Genomic DNA, 20,370 nt, shown 5'->3' on the forward strand with positions numbered 1-20,370 from the left:
AGAGAATAGTAGTATGTAAATCAGCAAATGAATAATAATTGCAGAAATGACTACACGTGGAAACACCAATTAGCCAATAAATTCATTCAATTAGTCTTAATAGTTTCTTTTGCTCTTTAAGATGCTATTTAATATTTTAATGCTATTGCATATGCATTGCATATTTAAAGCCTTTTATTTAAATGATGTCCTTATAGATTAACTAAGGGTCCTATTCATTGAAAAATAAATCATGAATTACTCCACTTTCGCAGAGTACTGTTAGCAAAGTATTCTAATTAGGTATTTGACTGCCTACGAAATGGAGGATTGTTCCTTGCAAAAAATAATAATACAATGAGATTCATCCTAAATGGAGAGAATTCTTTTTTTTTTTTTTTAATGGAGAGAAATCTATGGGCCCATGAGGCGTTGCCCTTTCAGATTGATTCTGTAGCTTTGATTTGGAATTGACTCGATTTGTAATATCTCTTCCTCTAGCCATGCTATTAAGTGAAATGTGGCCTGTAGCAATAGCCTTAGATGGGCTTTTCAGCTGCAGAACAATGCAGAGCCAGTAGCATGGAACAGGAGATGATCATGGAACTTGACTCCAGTTTCTACCTGGCCTGGCTCAGCTGAGATAAACAGCCCTGGGCAATGCCTCCTCCCGGAGAGATGAGTCCTAGGTGCTGGGAAGGTTCTAAGAAAGCAGCAACTGAATGACAAGCCACCTAACTAAGCACCCAAGTATTATCTTTTCACCCAACACCTGGCTGCTGCCTTTCCATACACTTCCCTGGCATTTTGACTTAGATAACTAATTGTATATTATCCCCAGACAGCATTCCTGGCCTCTGCTCAGAACAAACTATAGTGATAGATCCACTGTGTAATGATCCAAAGCTGAAAGAAGTACCAATAGGCAAATTCCTTTCATGATCTTACTCAGACCTGAAGGGATAGCCTTTGTTTACTGCCAAGCTCTCTCTCTCTCTCTCTCTCTCTCTCTCTCTATATATATATATATATATATATATATATGATTTTATTTATTTATTCATGAGAGACACACAGAGAGAGGAAGAGACATAGGCAGAGGGAGAAGCAGGCTCCTTACTGGGAGTCCGATGCAAGACTCTGATCCCAGGACCCCGGGATCACACCCTGAGCCAAAGGCAGATGCTCAACCGCTGAGCCACCCTGGTGTCCTACCTGCCGAGCTATTTTAATCAGTCACTCAGTAGATCACTATGAACTTGCCTGCATTATTCTAGGATTAGACAGTGCAACCTAGAAATTTTAAAATACAATTTTGGATACATGCAAAAAAGCCAAATATGCAAATTGAATACAGTCTAATGATTACAAAAAGGTTTTAAAAATATGCATTAAAATAAGTCTAGCAGTAAATATTTTAAAATGTTTGTTTTCGGATGGCAGGATTTTGAGAGTTTCATTTTGTTCCTTGTGTATTTTCCAAGGTTATATACCAAGCATCCATATCTTTTACATTAGAAAAAACAATGAACAGCCCAAATCATGGCAACATAGACATTTCTCTGTATTAAAGAATGTTCTGAATGTTCCTGCCTTACACTACTTTTTCCTATTATGTCCCCTTTCACAACAGAAATTAATGTTAGTGTACACATGGTTTCAACAATTTATGTTCTTGCTTACAGACCTGCAATGACTGTACAGCACAGCCAGGAAATCTGCAAACATTCTGGCCAGGAACTCCTTAATGTTATGCAGATCCACGGTGAAACTTATTTACATGTCTTGCCGATGATAAAACTGGTACAGATTATTGTGTGTGCACTCATGGTAGTGCACGTTGGTTAAGGGGCTATTTTCACACAAGAAAACAATGGAGCCCTTTAAAATCCTTTCCAATCCCTTGTCCCTGGAACAGAGGGACCAGGATGCCATCATAATACACGTCTTCCAGTGAAACATATGAAGAATATAATTGAAATAGATTATATTTGGAAGAGTCTGCCAGAAAGTGAAACCCTACTAGAAGATGTTAGATCTCTTCGGTGGCTAAACAGGAGGTTGTAGGAATACAACAGCCTCATCCCCAGCCCTGTGCACGAAGAGAAAGTGAAACTGAGCAAGAAACTAGGAGAAGCCACGTCTTACCTCGCTGTCAACTTTCCCAGAGTGCCTTTGGCATGTTCACACTGCCAGTAGCCCAATTTTTCTAGATGTATTACAATGGGGTGAATTTTAGGTCCATAAAAAAAGTGTTCCTTTATCTTGACATGTTTTATTCAGGAAATTTTTGTATGTGTCTAAAAAAAAAATCATTGCATAGTTTGGAGAAATTTCACAAATAATTTGAAGCCTTATCCAATTTTAATCAACTTTGCTGAAAATTTTGTCTTAGGAACTACACTATCCTTGAAGAAGAATATTGAAATTTTTTTCACGACGAAAATCAAAGTAACATTTTAAATGATTTCAACACAACTGGTGTAAAAAGGATGCTTCATGATAACAGTAAAGAGAGGACTGTAAATAATCCATTACTATCAGAATTTTTAAAAAATATTTTATTTACTCATTTGACAGAGCACAAGCAGGGGGAGTGACAGGCAGAGGGAGAGGAGCAAGGAGCCTGCCAAGCAAGGAGCCTGACGCTAGGTTCAATGTGTGGGGCTTGATCCCAGGACCTTGAGATCATAATCTGAGCTGAACACAGAGGCTTAACGCATTGAGCCGCCCAGGCGCCCCTCTTCACTCTCAGAATTGTTAAAGAGTTCTTATAAGTAGGTTTTAGTTTGGGGATGTTAGTATTTTTAGTATTTGAGGTATGATTCGACACCTTATATGACTTCAAACATGAATAAGCCTTTAGTTCCTATCGTCGCTATTTTGGAGACCAACACAGTTTCAGAAGACTAACTGCGGAATACCATTTATTATTAGAAAACACAGCAGTTCTGAGAAAAACAAAGAATTAAGGATCTACAAAGAAATAGAAATGGTTTTTAAATGATACAAGTCTACTCAGAGCCTCTGCCCGCAGTAATTGGATTTGGTTGACTGGTGCTGAGAGCAGAGCAAACAGATGTTAGGTGATCGAGCAGAACTTGCTCTTTTCAGTTTAAACAACCAATTATGAGTGGATAATGATGTGTGCAACTGGTAGTCACTGGAAACGTTTCCCATTGACACCAAGTAATAAGACTAAGATGCTAATATATTTGATTCTATACAGAGTTGGGATCTAGATGTTAAAAAAAAAACTATTTTAAAATAATGATGGGTCAGGTGCACATCGATAAATTAGATTTTTAGGATATTTGGAGATAATATAATGACAAGGGTTTCCCCCCTTGTAGAAATTATGACCTGACTTTAGTTTTCTAATAAATAAGATTGACGGATGTTTGCAATCTGGCTAACAGGAGCTTCCAGGACACATTTAAAAATTTTTAATTACTAGTTTAGAATATTCATTCAATTGACTAAAATACCTTTTCCTAGAGACCAAACAAGTGATGATGTCAAAGTCTTAAACATGTCTTAATTTTTTATTTTCTTAGAATCACTGTCTGCATATCCTATGACTACTATAAAAAATTACTACAAAGTGGGTGGCTTAAAACAACCGAAATGTGTTCTCTCACAGCTCTGGCGACAGAAGTTCGAAATCGAGATGCTGTAGGGCCACTACACTAGAAGCTCTAGGGGAGGATCAATTCCTTGTTTCCCCTCGTTTCTAGTGACTGCTGGCTTTCCTTGGTTTGTGATGATCGTATTATTTTCCCTTTTTATTCTGTCTTCACATCACCTTCACTTCAATGTGTCTGTCTCTAAATTCTCTTTTATAAGGATACAATTGATTGCATCTAGGGTTCACCTGGGTAATCGAGGCTAAGCATCTCCTCTTAAGTTCGTAACTCAATCACATCTTTTGCCATATAAATTAACATTCAGAAGGCCTAGGGATTTGAGTGGATGCCTTTTGGGGGAGCATTTTTTGGTCTACCGCACTGTCTTTACTCCGTTTTTCCTGGATATTTGTTAGAGTCACTCTAACTCAATAGACTCATAAGTGTTTCTCAATAGAGGATAGTGGAATATATTTTTTACTCCTCATTTAGTGTCCTATGTTCTATTCTTCATCATTTGAATTCTTGCATTTAGGTTTCTCAAGTATTTTACTTGTTACTACTACTAATGAGAAAGAAGAAAATTAGTATTTGTAGGGAAGTTCAGCATAAGTGGAATAATCAAGTTTATTTAATCTTTTGGAAGGGATTAGAATAGACTGATTTTCACTTTGTGAAAGTGGTTGTTTTGATCTGAGTTCTATTGATATTAATAAAATAAGTAGTTTTAAGAAGATAATGAAAATTAGAAATTTTAGTTCTATTCATTTTTTCAGAGTTTGGAGTGGGCAGGAATAGTGATCCTGCCCTGGCCTCCCTCTTATAATCCATGGATGCTGTTGTTAAGATTTAAAACCCGGGATTGAATTGGTTATAGTAGAGGATACCAATTCTTCTTAGTCTATAATGAAGATCTGTCTCAATGAAAGCTTATGCTATAAATTTCTATAACTGGTGCTGGTATGAAGCCTCTAAGCAATAATGAATAGATATGCTCATTTTCTGCTTTATATTTTGCAATTCTTGTTTGCTTTAAATCATTTGCCATATAGGATCAAGAGTAGCTAAAAATATAAGAAGAGCTGTTTACTTTAGAATTAATAGGCTCAGGAAGTCACACTGATTCAATCATTTTATTTGAAACTTTTCAAATCTGTCTCAAGATGGTTTATAAACAGGGGCACCTGGTTGGCTCAGCCAATTAAGCATCTGCCTTCAGCTCAGATCATAATCCCAGGGTCCCTGGATTGAGTCCCCGCATTGGGCTCTCTGCTTAGTGGGGAGCCTTCTTCTCCTTCCCCTTCTGTCTCTCCCCCCTCTCCCCTCCCCCTTCCTCTGCTCCCATCCCCCAACTCCTCTGCTCATGCTCTCTTTTTTTTTTCATGCTCTTTCTCTCTCTTCTTCTGCATTCTCTCTCTCAAATAAATAAAATCTTAAAAAAAAAAGATGGTTTATAAACAAACAAGAATTGACAGTCTTATCTATTAGTCAGTAAAAGTCTAAGGGTTCCAGGCCAGTGATTTCAAAGTGTGTGTCCGTAGACAACAGTGAGGGTTAATTTTATATGTCAGCATGACTAGGCCCAGATATCTGATCAAACATTATTCTGGGTATTTCTGTGAGGGTGTTTTGGATGAGACTAACATAAGAGTGGGTGAGTAACATAGAATGCTCTCCATAATGTGGAAGGCCCTTGTGCAATCAGTTGAAGACCTTCATAGAACAAAAAGGCTGATCCTCTCCTACAACCTCCTCCTGAGTAAGAGAGAATTGCTGTCCTTGATTGGAGCAGCAGCTTTTCCTGCCTTCCAACTCAAACTGAAACACTGGTTCTTCCCAGGTGTAGAGCCAGCTGACCGTCAGACCAGAACTACACACCAGTTCTCCTGGGTCTACAGCTTGCCAACCATAAGTCTTGGAACTTTCAACCTCCATAATCACATGAGCCAATACCTTATGAAAAAAAAAAAATTTATCTCTATATCCATATCTCTATCTACTCATATGCATACTTTTGGTTCTGTTTCTCTGGAAAACTAATTCAAATACACTTTGAAGTTGTCACCATAAAGCCAGGCAGAGTCTTGGGAGATATTCACAATTTAATTAGATCTCAATCCAATATCCCCAAGAGTAAGGAGGATAAGAAGACCCTTAACAAACAAAACAAAACACACATAGAGAATAGAATTTTGGAGTAAACAGGGTAACTAAATCTAATTAATGGATATGACTATGGGGGTGGGGGGTTTGGGCTTCTGTGAGTGGGTATAAGATTTAATAATAAGCTTGCTTCAGTTCGGTGGATACGGTCTGCCACATTGCTTCATGTGGGTACACTAACAAGCCACTCACTGTAACAGGGGGCTCAGTCTGGTGGTGAGGGTTATGTGTTAGAACCTAGTCCTCATTCAGGCCAGGTGATTTTCTGAGCCGCAGGAGATCTCAGCATGCTGAGAAGGGAAGCCCAACAATTACAAGGGAGGGGAATTCCCATCATGCATAAAATAGTGCCACTGATTCCGAGATGGGTAAGCACCTTCTAGTCCTGGTAAGATTTATCATTAAGAAAAGACATATATATATGTGAGAAACAAAACCCATAGTATCAAATAATTTTACATACAAGAGTCTGTGCATTTGATATTTTATCTACTTTTGGTATTAAGCTATTTTGGCCAATTAGAGTAACAGTATTCCAATTTATAATGTGATGAGTAAATGATTTAGACTTGTAGTCTAAAGTTGAAATCTTATTAAATTTGCATACAAATTTAAAACTTTAAAAGAACTTAACAATAATCATATTTCATATTTATAAGTATTTAATTGATGAACTATTCAAGTATTCATGAGTATCTCATTTGTTAAGTCAGACTATTTAAAGTACTTAAAAGGAAATTAAATATATTAAATTTATAATTGAAGCTTTAACTATTTAAAAATGTTTAACTACATTTGAAAATAAGACAAAATCATTAATCAAAGCTCCCCTAAGAGTAATTTTTAAAACTAGCTTGACTTACAACTAGGCTAATAAGGTTTATAAGCTGAATTTAAAATGAAGCACGACTATGATTTTGAGTATGTAATTTCTTTTTTTTTTTTTTTTTTTTTTGAGTATGTAATTTCAATGATGCACTCTCTATTTTTTGTTTTTGTTTTTTTTAAAGATTTTATTTATTCACGAGAGACACAGAGAGACAGAAAGAGAGGAGAGACACAGGCAGAGGGAGAAGCAGGCTCCATGCAGGGAGCTCGACACGGGACTCGATCCCAGGTCTCTAGGATCAGGCCCTGGGCTGAAGGCGGCGCTAAACAGCTGAGCCACCTGGGCTACCGCCCCCCCCCCCTTTTTAAGATTTTATTTATTGCATTCTCTAGTTTTAAAATCAGAGTTGCCTCTGACTAGTCTTTTGTCCTCATCTGCCCCTGACAATAATCCTGTGAGGTTTCATTTTGGAGTTGGACAAACAAGATGACTATTCTAGAGAAGCTGGAGAACAAGCCAAGACCCAGCTCCCCAGGACCAGCAGTGAGGTATACTTGGTGAGAAGTCAGCTGGTCTCTTCCTGCCTGGGCTTTGAGCACACAGAGATCAGGAATCCTTGGGGCACCTGGCTGGCTCAGTTAGTAGAGCAACTGACTCTTGATCTTGGGGGTTGTAGATTCGAGCCCTATGTTGGATGTAAAGACTACTTAAAAATAAAAATCTTAAAAAAAAAAAAAAGAGAAAGAAAGAAGAGTGAATCATTCTATTAGGATTAATTAAAGGGTACAAAGGTGAGGAAGCAGAGGGCCACTACTTTCTGAGTATCTTGTAAGAAGTCATAAATGAATAAGAAATCACCAAGTGAAAAGAGTATCCATTTTTGTTAACTGAGACGCCCTCAAGAAAAAGAAAAATAAAAGGAAATAACTTGTTACTATTGTTTCCATCTGAAATTCAGAGATTCCAGGAGCTCTTCAAAGGGAGCACACTGGCAAGTGCAGTTAGTCTGTCCTTAAGTTGGTATTAGTCAAAGCCTGAGAGTCAAGGCTAATCACCAAATATCTCTATGAAGGATCTCAACTCAACAGAAATAGAAATCTTTCCCTTTTTCTGTAGCTCTTCAAGGAAGAAACAAACAAACAAAAAAGAACTGAAAGAGAAAAAGAAAGTCACATTTGCCTTTAGCTAGTGAGTGGTTCAAGCTCCTACGGGGCGGGGGTGATGGTGTGGGGGGGCAGTCCGCTTCCTCATACTGACAGTTCAAAAGGAAATAAAGAATCATGGTTTTCAAAGAGTGTGCAGTGGTTCAAGTTCGGTGAGACTATGTCAAAGTAACTGCCCAGAGAAGAGTGAGCCTAGAAAGATGAAAGAGGTAACAAAAAGTAGAAAGCTGTAGCAAAGTTACTTTTTTGGATGTGAAGGAATCAGGCTATTCTGAATGCCAGTGAAAATCTCATTATTGAATGTATAAGGAAACTTGCATTCCGAACTTAAACAAAACAAAACAAAACAATGAAGCCCTGTAAGTGGAATGTCCTTTTTAAGTCAAACTTAAGTCTTTATTTTCTGCGGACCTGGGATTCTTTATGTTTCCCAGGACAAAATATCCATCTCAGTCATATTTTTTTTTTATTCCTCAACAATTAGTTCCAAAAAATAATGAAACAGTTCTGAGAATTTCAGAACTTACTGAAAACCAGCACCATTTATACAGACATTGTGGCCATGATGCCACCCCCCAATTGGTAATCACTCTTATTATTGATGGCAGTACTAGTTTTTCTCTAAATGGCAGGTTGAGGTTAGGAATAATTTCTATTTGTCTCTGTCAATTTTTTTTTTTTTGCCCTAGGCAGAATAATCATTTTGGAATCAACCATTCAGTGGCATCCACATTGATTGAAAATGGCAATGCTTTTCTTTTTTCCTAGTCTTGGTTCCAATCACTGGTAAGATTGGCATGAGCCAGCTGGAAAATGTGAACCACAAATATGTATACTATTAGTGAAGCACACGTATAACACATACGCAGTACATGTGAATATATACTTATATGTATATATGTGCAACATGTACAAATATGTATCTTTCCCTATATAGTTGGAGTGTAGCTAATTTTGGACAGATTAATTTTCTTTCCTAGGTTGTCAGATCGAAGTGGGTATGGGATCTGTGTCTGATACAAAAAGTTAGCCCAGAAATACAGAACTAAAAGCAAACAAATTAAACAACACACACAAAAAATGTGCTAATTGCTCAGTGAGAAGAAAACCAAACTCTTCTAGTAGTTATGGTGCATTATATTCTTTAACAAAAAGCTTCTTTTTTTTTTTTTTTTTTTTTTTTTTTGGAATGACCCACTTTTTCTTCCATATCCAGAGGACCACGGTGTTCTGAGTTCCACGTACAGGGAGAGGTACAGCTGGTAAATGGCTGATGAGTATAACTAGGTGCTGCAACCTCAAGCTCAGGTGGATTTTGCATAATAGCACAAAACACTTGGGGAAGGATTGAAGGCAGAACAAAACTATAGGTCCGTTGGAGGACAGTGGATTCATGAAAGATGTCTCCTCTTTAAGAAATGTTCTCTAGGCCACAGTGACTGAAACCAGTTAGAGTAAAAGGCAAATCCCCCAAAGCTCCTTAAGCCTGTGGTAAATTAATTACAAAATATCCTATAGTTGTTCCCCTCCCTATATCCATGTCCCTTGTAGTAGAACCTTGCAGCACTCCCCCCTCCACTGCCCTAAAAGGAGGTGGAATCCATTTCCCCTCCTCTTGAATATAGACTACCTTTGTAGCTCGGCCCAAACCCCAGCCAATAGCATGTGGCAGAGATGACACTGTGCCAGCCCCAGCCTGTGCCTCAGTTCTGTGCCTGTTTCCACTCTCTCTCAGAACCTTGCCTCCCCTATGGAAACAAACCCCGGCCAGCCTGCTGGATGAGGAGGGGCCCAGGGACTGGTGTGACAGCCAGGCAACAGTCCAACATGTAAGTGAGGCATCCTGGAACATCCGGTCCCCAGCTGATCCACCAGCTGACCACTGAGGCGTGCAAGAGTGCATCAAAGATCCGCCAAGCCTGGGCCAGATGAGCAGAGCCCCCCTGCTGACAGATAAGCTTATGAGGAATAGCAACTGCTCATTATCAAAGCCACTGGGTTTTTGAGTGGCCCGTTACATAGCAATATCTAACTAAGAAAACTCAACCAACCAGTGTAAATATCAAGATATCAAGATGGCATCACTGAGTGGAGCACCTTGTTTACCTGCAGGTACCCTACTACCTACGACACACAGAACAATCTCCAAAAATTACTGATGTCCTGACTCAGTGTCCCTAAGAAGTAAGCAGTGACAGCCTTCTTCTGGGGACCGTCCATGGACCATAGGCACAGTGCTTCTGAGAGTGCTTTCGGCCACCTTGGAAGCACTCACATTCCAGAAGAACTCGCAGCTTGGCCGAGAGTGCTCCTGCATGTGTCTGTAGTCAATTAACTCGCCTTTTTTTTTTTTTTTTTCACTTCATTGAACTTAAAGAGCAGCCAAAGTCTGTTCAGAAGCCACACACCATGTTCCCTCCTGCCTACAGCCGTAGCAGTAAACCAGACAGCTTTCTGGTGCACCGTAACACTCTCTTTAGAGGAAGACAACATGGTAACAGTAAAAACCCTCACCTATCATGAGGCATTCAGAACCTCATCACAAAGACTCAAGCACACACATGAAACAAAAAAATCAGCATCCTCTACCCCAAGTAGATATGGAACCAAAATATCATTTTAGCTGCCCGGTCTCAGCCAACCCTGGAGATGACGTGCTTTCTGGTGTTGCACTGTGTCACGCAGGGAAGGGAGCACTGGATTGCAAGTGAAGAGGTGTGTTTCCGTCCTTGATCTACCCTGTACTGGCATAACTGTGGCCACGTCTCCTGGACACTTTCATACTAGATAACTGGAGGATCCTTCTAGTCCCATAAGGTCATGCTCTGACCTTGCTTTCTGCATTTTTTGGCTTATATCTATGAATGAGTCTACAGAATTCAACATGCCATAGGGGAAAGACATCTGTGCTGAGAGGATTGAGCCCTGTCTCCGCCACCAGCACACTGGGGGACGTGGAGCCAGTTCCACCTCTCTGTGCATGAGTTTGCCCCACTGTAAAATGGGCCATTCATTTGAACTAAATGATCCCCAAGGTCCTTTCCAGTTTAGAATGCCTGATTTAATAATGTTCCAAGGTTATATGTTTTAAAATTGGATTTCCAAAAAGAGATTCTGACCATGACTTAGGCACACAGAGACTGAGCCATATTCGGGCAGTCATTTCACAGGGCCAGAGGTAAGTCAGTATTTTTGATTTCTGATAGGGAGGACCAGCAGGCTGTTATTTGTGGAAGTACTTCTGGTGCCAAGCAAAAGGTCATCTGCCACCAAAGCTAAGTGTATTCTATACCATGACAGTTGTACAGCATTCTGTTATGTCCCAGGGTGTTCTGGAAAGCTCGGCATTTATCATGGACATAAGCTGGCCCAAGAGACACCCCAGAACTAATGCTTTTGTGCCAGACTGACACTCAAAACACAAGGTCCCCCACACAGTCTTTGTAACACAGAGACAGAATAAACCAATTTTTGGGACCTCCTCACTTCCAAGAAGATAAGACATAGACAGTGATGGAAGGTTTTCTAAGCATTGATTTGGGGAACCCCTGGTGGATGTGTCACCAGGGCCTGGTTGTATTCACTTGAACTCACAGTATTTCAAAAATGTGGAATGGAAAGCCAACCTTTTAAGGTTAAAAGCTAGTACTATAATAATGACATCTTGGAATATACCAGTGTGGCCAGATTCTGGAAAAACTCTAACAAACAGAAAAGTTACCTCTGTACTCCTCCACCCCTCTCTCTGCCATGCCTACTCTTTCTTTCAAAACCCTCTCAATCTTCTCTCACTTTATACTACCTTTGATTGGGCCCCACATGTATTTTACTATACGGTTGGGTTGCATTCCATTCTGGCTTTGGGATACTTTCTACCCATGTTCTTTAAATAAACAAAAAGCTTACTTGCTCTTTACCTTGATGAATTTATCTCTACCTTGCCTTTGGTGACAACTGAAGCAATGGATTAATCCTCTCGATGTTAACCAGTTTATGTGTTAGACATAACCAAATCCTGATAGGAGAAATTTAGGACAACCTTGCCTCCTGAAGGAATTCATAAAGGATTTTTCCATAAATGAAAAAAAAAGTCCAAATATTTTTAACATCATTGGTTATCAAGGCAATGCAAATTAAAACAACACAGTGCCATTTTCCATTTATCAAATTTGACAAAGACGTTAACCCTTGATGCTGGTAAGGGTATCATGAGATACTAGAAATTAGTATAATAACTTGGAATTACGTGCCAAAGTAAATTTTAAGTAAATGTTCACATGTCCTTTGGCTCAGCATCCCTTTTAGGACTCAGCCCTAACATCATATCTGAAGTAAGGGCAGAGATTGGGATAGTATATCTTGAACACATTACTTATGACCAAAACCACATATATTTACTGCAAAACATACATCTCAGCAATGGCATTTTACAGAACCGTCACAAACCATGTTTTTGATATTATGTTAAATAGTTAAGTAATATATGAATCTGTACATATGATATTTTCTCCAATGACCCATTTAAAAACTAAAATGGAAATAAAAATGTTAAGAGTGATCTTCCTAGATTAATACACTGGGGGATGGTTTTAGTTTTCTCTTTTAACCTTTTCTTTATTTGCCCATTTTTAGAAATAATGAGTACACATTATTCCTTTAATCAACAATAAAGTTCCTCGAAAAATCATAACGAAAGCTAAGAAAACCTTTAAAGGCCAAGTGGGTCAGATTTGTAAGAGTCAAGTAACCTGTTGAAGACCCTTCAATCCCACGATGTGTGACCTGACTTTCCCACTCAACTATCCTACACAAGACCATGAGCACAAAAGCTGCTTCCATGACTTGGTGAGGCCGATGAGAAACAGTGGCCCTGAGCAAGGTACCCACGCTCCTGACCCCCGCCCCTCATTGGAAGCAATTAGAGAAAATTAGCTCTCTCCACAAGGAAGCCAACTGGATGGTTTGCCAGCAGGAACCACTGCTGGATGGAAAGCATGTCACACAGGCATGCTGAACCACTTATTGAAGGCTGATGGTAAATCTGGCCTAATGAAGACTGCGTACACCCCTTCTGTTGGCTCCCAGCCAGTCAACTAGTTTAGTCTGGATCTGAGAGGGAAACAACACGCTCTTCATACTCAGAGTGGGAAATCCTGAGTAGCTATAAGCAAATGGCTTCTTTTGAAACTGACAGAGGTAGAGACAGAGAGGGAGAGAGAGAAAACTTACTGTGTAGCCAAGGCCCTGGTTTGACATCGTGCAGATTCTACTTTTGTCCACCAGGGGCACAGATGCGCCATCCTGATGGGGCCCTCGGCCTAGTTACAGTGCATCTCACACTTTTCAAGATTTTGAAAATTCCTACAGCCTTGATAATCTCTGAACACTATCAAGTTAGAAGTCCTATCATCGAATCTCTCGTGTGCCAGCCCCTGAGAGTGGCGTAAGTTTTCAGAAAGGGAACTTGTTTACCTTAACTGCCACCTTCAAGCCTCGGAATATCCTTATACTAATACTCATTTACCTAAGCTTCGTATCTGAAAGTGATGAATTAAATACTTCCTGGTCATGTGCAAATGTAATGGTCTTAAACAATTTCTTTTTCATTGTGATGCAATAGACATAACAAAAGTTATCATCTTAAGCCTTTTTAAGTGTGCAGTTCAGTGGCATTAAAAACATTCACGATCTTTCTGCCACCATCACTGCCATCCATCCTCCAGAGTTTTCCATCTTCCCAAACTGAATCGTCATACACATTAAACAATGCTCTGTGTTCTCCCCCACCCCAGCCCTTGGGAGCCACCGTTCTTCCATCATTATGAATTTGCCTATCCTTGGTTCCTCACCTAAGTGGCATCATACAGTACTTGCCCTTTTGTGTCTGGCTTAGCATAATACTTTCCAGTTGAACCAAAACTTTGAACTAGTGAAATCTCTAAGTTGAATAAGCTATCGTGTAAAGTAATTCTCATGTATTTCCAGTTTCTTGCATTTTCCTTTTCAAAGGTCTCCTTTGACTCCTTTGCTTCCCTTTTGAACAGACTGAGTTCTATGAAGTCAGACAGACTCTCACTGGGTGTGTGTTTACTCTGCCAATGGAAGTAGCAGGCAGATAGCCACTTGGTGGGGATAGTGCAGAAGTTTGAATGGGATGAGCTTTAACTCTCTCATTCTATTCTAGAAACCTTGTGACTTTTCACAGATGCTCTTGTTTGTTCATTCACTTATTCACCAGGGGAATTTGTCTGCATTTACTGAGTACCTACTGTATGTAAATGATGGATATTGACGCAACTGATGATGTTGACTTGGCTCCCAACCTCTGCAGTGAATCCCAGAACTTAGGCACTGCCCTGACAGATTCAGTGCTGCTCCCAGTTAGCTGGCACTGGTGAGCAGACCCAGGGAGGACTGCCAGTCGCCTACCTGCCTGAGTGGAGACTTTGACTTTTTTTTTTCTGAAAAGCATTATTTATTGGAAAGAAATATTAAAGGAAGTCTCCTTAATCCAGTAAGGACAAATACAGTTCCCCTATCCCCCAAAATATATCTCCCATCTGCTCACAAGTTCTCCCCCTGTCCCAATCTCTTGGGATTCCCTGAATTTGTCAATCTGAGGCCAGGGCCTCCATCTGCAATGGAGTCAGTTCCCAGAAGGCCCAGAGCAACACGAAATAGTGCTACCCTATACTTTCTTATCAAGAGATGATGGCCAGAAAAACAACAAATTGGGGTTCCTTACTTGTGCTACTCTACATATCAGCCAGGATAACACAACAGGCTCAAATGCCAATCTGGGCACTGAGAATTCCTACTGAAAACTGATAATACTTAGAAAATAATCTACAGGGATCCCTGGGTGGTGCAGCGGTTTGGCGCCTGCCTTTGGCCCAGGGCGCGATCCTGGAGACCCGGGATCGAATCCCACGTCAGGCTCCCGGTGCATGGAGCCTGCTTCTCCCTCTGCCTGTGTCTCTGCCTCATTCTCTCTCTCTCTCTGTGACTGTCACAAATAAATAAAAATTTAAAAAAAAAAAAAAAAGAAAATAATCTACAAAGTGCAAGGACTTCTGGCATTTGAATAAGAGTGCACAAATGATTCCTCTGCCACTGATCAACACTTTGATCTTGGGCAAGTCACTTAATCTTTCTGAACCTCAGTTTTCATCAGTAAAATGGAGATAATAAATACCCACACCATAGAACTTTAGTAGGAATAAAATGAGTTCATGCATAAAAAGTGACTTACGTGAGGCTTGGCACATAGAAGCCATTAAAATGCTAGGACCTTGCTCAGAGTTTTTTCCTTGAAGGCATCTATCTTCACAACACACACGCAGTTCTGCGGTAGGCTGGCCCTTTATCTACAAGCACCAGAATAAAGTGGGGGCATCTCCTGGGCTTCTTTGGGAATGCTGGTTAGGGGTAGGGAGAGTCTGCTTCCGAAAGGACATCATGTTGGTTTGAAGGAACTGCCACTTTACCCATCAGCATAATAAATCTCGAAAGTATAAAAAGAAGTGAAATCTAAAGAAGCCACATTCTCCCAGGAATGGGAATAAGATGTAAGGATCTCTGGCTGGAGTACGGCACCGCACAAATCGGGATCTGTGAGTCCCAGGACCAGGGACTCCAGGAGCCACCTGCACACTGGTGGGTAGCTGAGGGGCCTGCTGATCCACGGAGGGACTCTTCTATCTCCAGGAAGCAGGGTGGAGTTTGGAAACTCACAGAGAGCAACTGTTGTCTGGGCAGAATGTACCCAGGAAAGCCAGTGGAAGGGAGGCAGGCTGTTCCAGTAAAGGTAAGGGAGTGGCTCTGAGTGGTCTGTGGGGATGTGCCCACACATGGGATTGTCAGGACCAAAGTTTATGGGTAGTTCACACATGCAGCAGGCAGAGCTGCAAATACTGACAGGCTTTCTGAGGATGGCAGGATGTTTGTCTTAAACATCCAAAAATGGATATTATTTCACTAATTACAAGCGATGCCTTCAAGACCATGCCTGGAATAGGTCCGGATTTTTGTAAGCAAGCACGAATGGGGAGTTAATTCTAGTTCCTGATTTTAGTTGCTCTAAGTGAGGCTTAAGTTGCATTTTAAACACATGCACAATCGCTAATTCTTTTTTCTTTTGTTTTGTTTTCTTGAATAATTGGATTTTCTCCATTGGTTCCTAAATATTTTTATCTTCCACTTTTTAAATTATTTTTTTCTAACAGTTTAATGGTCAAGTTCTTGTTTCTGAACTGTTTTTGTGTATTAGAACATTTGCACACACATCCCCCCCATCCCAACAGCTACTGTGGGGAAGGTGAATTAATTCATTATTCTCAATTATTTAATGCCATGATCTATTAACTCAGGCCCTCTGAGGAGCAGATTTTTAAATGGCACAAAACTTGAAAGGATTTTCTTAGGGAAAATGTCTTAAGAGAAGATTGGGAGGGAGCTGGGAAAGGCTGGGAGAGTCTCCAGACTGAGATGCTAGTCTGATCCTAGCAGATGGGGAGGGGAGGCAGGAGGTTAGGCCAAATTGTCCAAGATGCTGTGCTGTGGAAGCAAGGCTTGGTTGGCAAGGGTGTTGGGGAACCCTGGAACCAAAGGTGGCCTTCTGGGGAACCCCCCTTTCTGCCAGGAAGGAGCCGACCTTAGTATCTCTGCCCCGGGCAGTCACTGACTGGGAGCAGCCTGTGACAGAGTTCAGAGGCAGCATTTGGGGTCTACGGTAGATTACATTTTCTGTAATTAGAAGGTTTTTTAAAAAAATATTTTATTTATTTATTCATGAGAGACACACACACAGAGAGAGAGAGGCAGAGACACAGGTAGAGAGAGAAGCAAGCTCCATGCAGGGAGCCCGACGTGGGACTCGATCCTGGGACTCCAGGATCAGGCCCAGAGCCGAAGACAGATGCTTAACTGCTGAGCCACACAGGCGTCCCATGTACTGGAGAACTTTTGTTGTGGGGGGCTGTCCTCTGCATGGAGGATACTCAGCAGCATCCCTGGACCCTACCCATTAGATACCAGTAGCACCTTCCTAAGTCCTGGCAATCAAAGTATCTACAAATATTGTCAAATGTCCTTCAGGGGTCAAAGTCACTTCTAGTGAAGAAATACGAGAGTAGGGAAATTTAAATGAATTTTGTAAGATTTCTCAGGACTATTCTAAAGCCAGAGGGAAGCGTAAAATATAAATGTTTTAAATTATATGTAATGATTATTAAGAAAAATAACTCTTCTAGGGAATTCAAAGTGAGCACGACTACCCTGTTACAGTGGCACCACTGCCTGGACATTACTATCTATTCCAAGTGAAGTTTCTTGTCCTTAGATGGGCTTATAGTCAAAAATGTCTTACCCTAAATATAAAGACACAGAAATAAAGTCTAAAAAATTAAATAGAGGTCCCTATTTAATTTAGTTTAATGTGTCACACTGTAAAGCAAGCAAGCATAAGCCACCCTGGCTTATTTTGGAGATGGAAAAAAACATCTCACTTGCAATAGGGTATGTCCATTACAATGACAGGATACAGTGACTTCACATTTAATTCACCAGTAACACACACGTCAGGAATAGAAATAAAATTCAGGAACGAGGCAGATGAGATCCCAGAATCAAGCATCTCAGACTTGGTTTTTGACCAATCATCACAGAGCCTTTGGCCTGCAGGATTCTGCAGGGCCACAGGCTGATGCCTGATGTGTGCTTTTCAGCCTGGAGGGGAGGGCAGATCCCCACATTCACCTGAGGTGACTGGTGCTTGTGGCTGCTCCACTGAGCAGGTCCCAGCCCAGCTGCCTCTCACCTGCACCACTACCCCTCCACCTCCCAATCCATTTCCCACACAGCAGCCAGAGCGGCTTATTTGAAACAAAGTCAGACCCTCCTCCCCTTTTACTTAAAAGCTCCCAAGCCTTCCCATTTCCTCCCATTCAAGACAGAATTGTTACTGCGACCTAGAAGGCCCACATCCTTGCTACCCAGAGCCTGGTCTGGAGCCCAGCGGCGGCCAGGACGTCACCTGGGAGTGTGTGAGAAGAGCCTCTCTGGGCCTGCCCCCCACTTACTGAGTCAGGGTCAGCACTTTCACAATGTCCTTGGAGGCTTTGTACAAACAGGGAACTTGGAGAAGCTCACCCCTCATGCTCTGACCTGCACTTCCTTCTCTCCCCTTCTCCCCTTCCCTCTTCCGTAGCTATTTTGGGGCTGTTGGAGACATTGAAGCTGCCAACCATGATCCAGCCTCAGGCTTCCTCTCTTCCACTCTCTCACTTCCTTCAGGTACCTGCCCTAACGTTCCCTCACTCAGAAGGCTTTCCTGATGGCTGTAGCCAAGGCCCCTCTGAGCTCCCAACCCTGTTCTCCCCAGGTCACTCCCCTACCCATGGAAACGGCCTTATTTTAAATCAGGGCACTCATCTCCACCTGCCATGTTATATTCTTATTGTCTGACTCTATGTCCATGAGAGCAGGGACTTTTTTTTTAAAGATTTTATTTATTTATTCACGAGAGACACACACAGAGAGGCAGAGACCTAGGCAGAGGGAGAAGCAGGCTCCATGCAGGGAGCCCAATGTGGGACTCGATCCCAGGACCCCGGGATCACGCCCTGAGCCAAAGGCAGATGCTCAACCACTGAGCCACCAGGTGCTTTGAGAGCAGGGACTTTGCGTGTATTTTGCTCACTCTAGATCCCCAGACCCTGGAGCAGTGCTTGCCACACGCTAGGTAGTTAATAAATAATCGTCGACAGAACAAGTAACTGAATCATGCAATCTCATGGGACAGAACCCCTGAAGAGGGAGAAGGCTCCAGAAGAACACAGAGCCTGGGCTGCTTCTGATCACCTCACACGAGCCTGGCTGCTTTGTCAGATGTCGTGTGACGCACTCTTCAAACTGGCCAGAAACGAACTGGGACCAAAGGCAAGTATCTGGCTGTGGGGTAGATTTTCTGCGCAGTTGAGGATAAGCCAGATCAAGCAGACGATACGGGGAACAAAGCACGGAGCTGCCGCTCCCCTTCTGGCACACGGCAGGATCAGGCTGTGCATTTCATCTAGACGATGTGTTTTTGGAAAGAGAAACGGCCAAAGTTTCCAAAATGTACGTGATTTTTTTTTTTTTCCCAGAGAAAGATTAATCTTTACTTCTTCTAAAAAGCAACCTGTTTATACATTTGCTGGAGGATTTGTCTGGAAAAAAATTAAAATAGGAGAACTTGATTTGACACATCTGGAGCAGATGGGCATGTTTTGTTTGGCTTCCTGTAGATGTTTAAATTGGGGTTAAGATGGGGAAGATGGTAAAACTGTCTGAAGACTCAGGTGCCTGGGAAAAGACTAGTGTGGAATGTGGAAAAAAAAAAAAGGAGCAGAATAAAATGTAGCAGGCTGCATGGTGAAAAATCTTTCCCTCTCTTACCCTGTCAAAGCGATGTTTTAAATGTTAGTGGGAAGAAAAGAAACAACGGCACGGGGACAAGATTATGAGTGTCTAGGGCTGAAGAACACTTCACATCTAAGAATATTTTGCTCAGATCTACTCTTGGGTCTTAAGGCTACGATAATAGAGCCCCGAGAATCACTAGAGAGAAAACCTCCCAGCCACTCGGTATTCACCTTAACCTCTTAATTTCAATGAGAACTCTGCACAGGAGGCATGGGTGGGTTGAGGATAGTCAGCCACAAGGGGAAGTTGCAAGTGGGGTCGAGTCCCAGCAGCTGTGAAAGTTTGGGAGCTACATGGAATATAACTGTATGGAGACAGGGGAGTGTAGGAACCAGCAAGGTGCTCTCGGATCCCATGCGGATCTCCAGTCACTGGAGCACAAAGGCATTATCTAGTGACCCTTGTCATGGTCTTTATTCAGGTTTCCTGTTTGGGATTGATTTTCTTTTTCTTCCCCTCCCTGCCACCCTCTCACCCCCTGGCTTTTTTTTTTTTTTTTTCCCCAGCCATCTAAACAAATCACAGGCATTTGGTGTTCAACCGTAAGGGATATTTGTAAAAAAGAAAACAAAGACACGAATCCTCTCAGTTCTGGAGGAACAATGCTTAATTTTTCCCTCCCAGAGTTATCAGGAATGGGCACTGTTTTGTAGACGGGAGATCCCCTTTGGATAGAAACCGTGGATTACCTGTCACATAATAGAAAAACCGCCAATGGAAACGAGTTTCCTAGCCAACAAATCCAACATCATTCTGTTAGTAACTTTGAAAAACATCAGTCTTTAAAGGTTTGTTTGTTTTCTCATTTCAGGTTCCCAACCTGCCACGAACTACTTAAGAAAACAATGTTCTCATAATTACCGATTTTTAGGAATAAACTGTAATGATTAAGAATTCCGAATCAATTGACATTGCATCTCAAGAGGCTGCTTTTTAAAAATGTATTTTTTAAAATGCACCACCTGATTCTTAAATCTCTCAAACCTTGCTTTAATTAAGCACCAATCAAACAAAAGCAAGAGTTCTCTGCAGTTGTGCAGGAATATTTTTGCAGTCTATGTACTCAACCTCCATGTTAAAATCTGCTTTCCACTTTTTTAAAAAAAATATTAAATGATTTTTCTGGTCACAGCAGGTAAGAACAAAT

General features: G+C 41.2%; 1 protein-coding gene and 1 long non-coding RNA gene across 7 annotated transcripts in view; one reads left to right on the forward strand and one right to left on the reverse strand.

The window, feature by feature from the left end:
• The window catches only part of NRG1 (neuregulin 1), a 1,071,954-nt gene that overhangs the window by 428,808 nt on the left and 622,776 nt on the right, over positions 1-20,370 (reverse strand). The gene's annotated exons all lie outside the window — the stretch shown is intronic.
• The window catches only part of LOC112645079 (uncharacterized), a 51,330-nt gene continuing 49,492 nt past the window's right edge, over positions 18,533-20,370 (forward strand). For both annotated transcript variants that reach the window (XR_003126965.3, XR_007402778.1), the window contains exon 1: positions 18,533-18,702. This is a non-coding gene — a long non-coding RNA (uncharacterized LOC112645079). The remainder of the gene's footprint in view (positions 18,703-20,370) is intronic.

This window comes from Canis lupus, chromosome 16, assembly GCF_003254725.2.
Source record: "Canis lupus dingo isolate Sandy chromosome 16, ASM325472v2, whole genome shotgun sequence".
Taxonomy (NCBI): domain Eukaryota; kingdom Metazoa; phylum Chordata; class Mammalia; order Carnivora; family Canidae; genus Canis; species Canis lupus.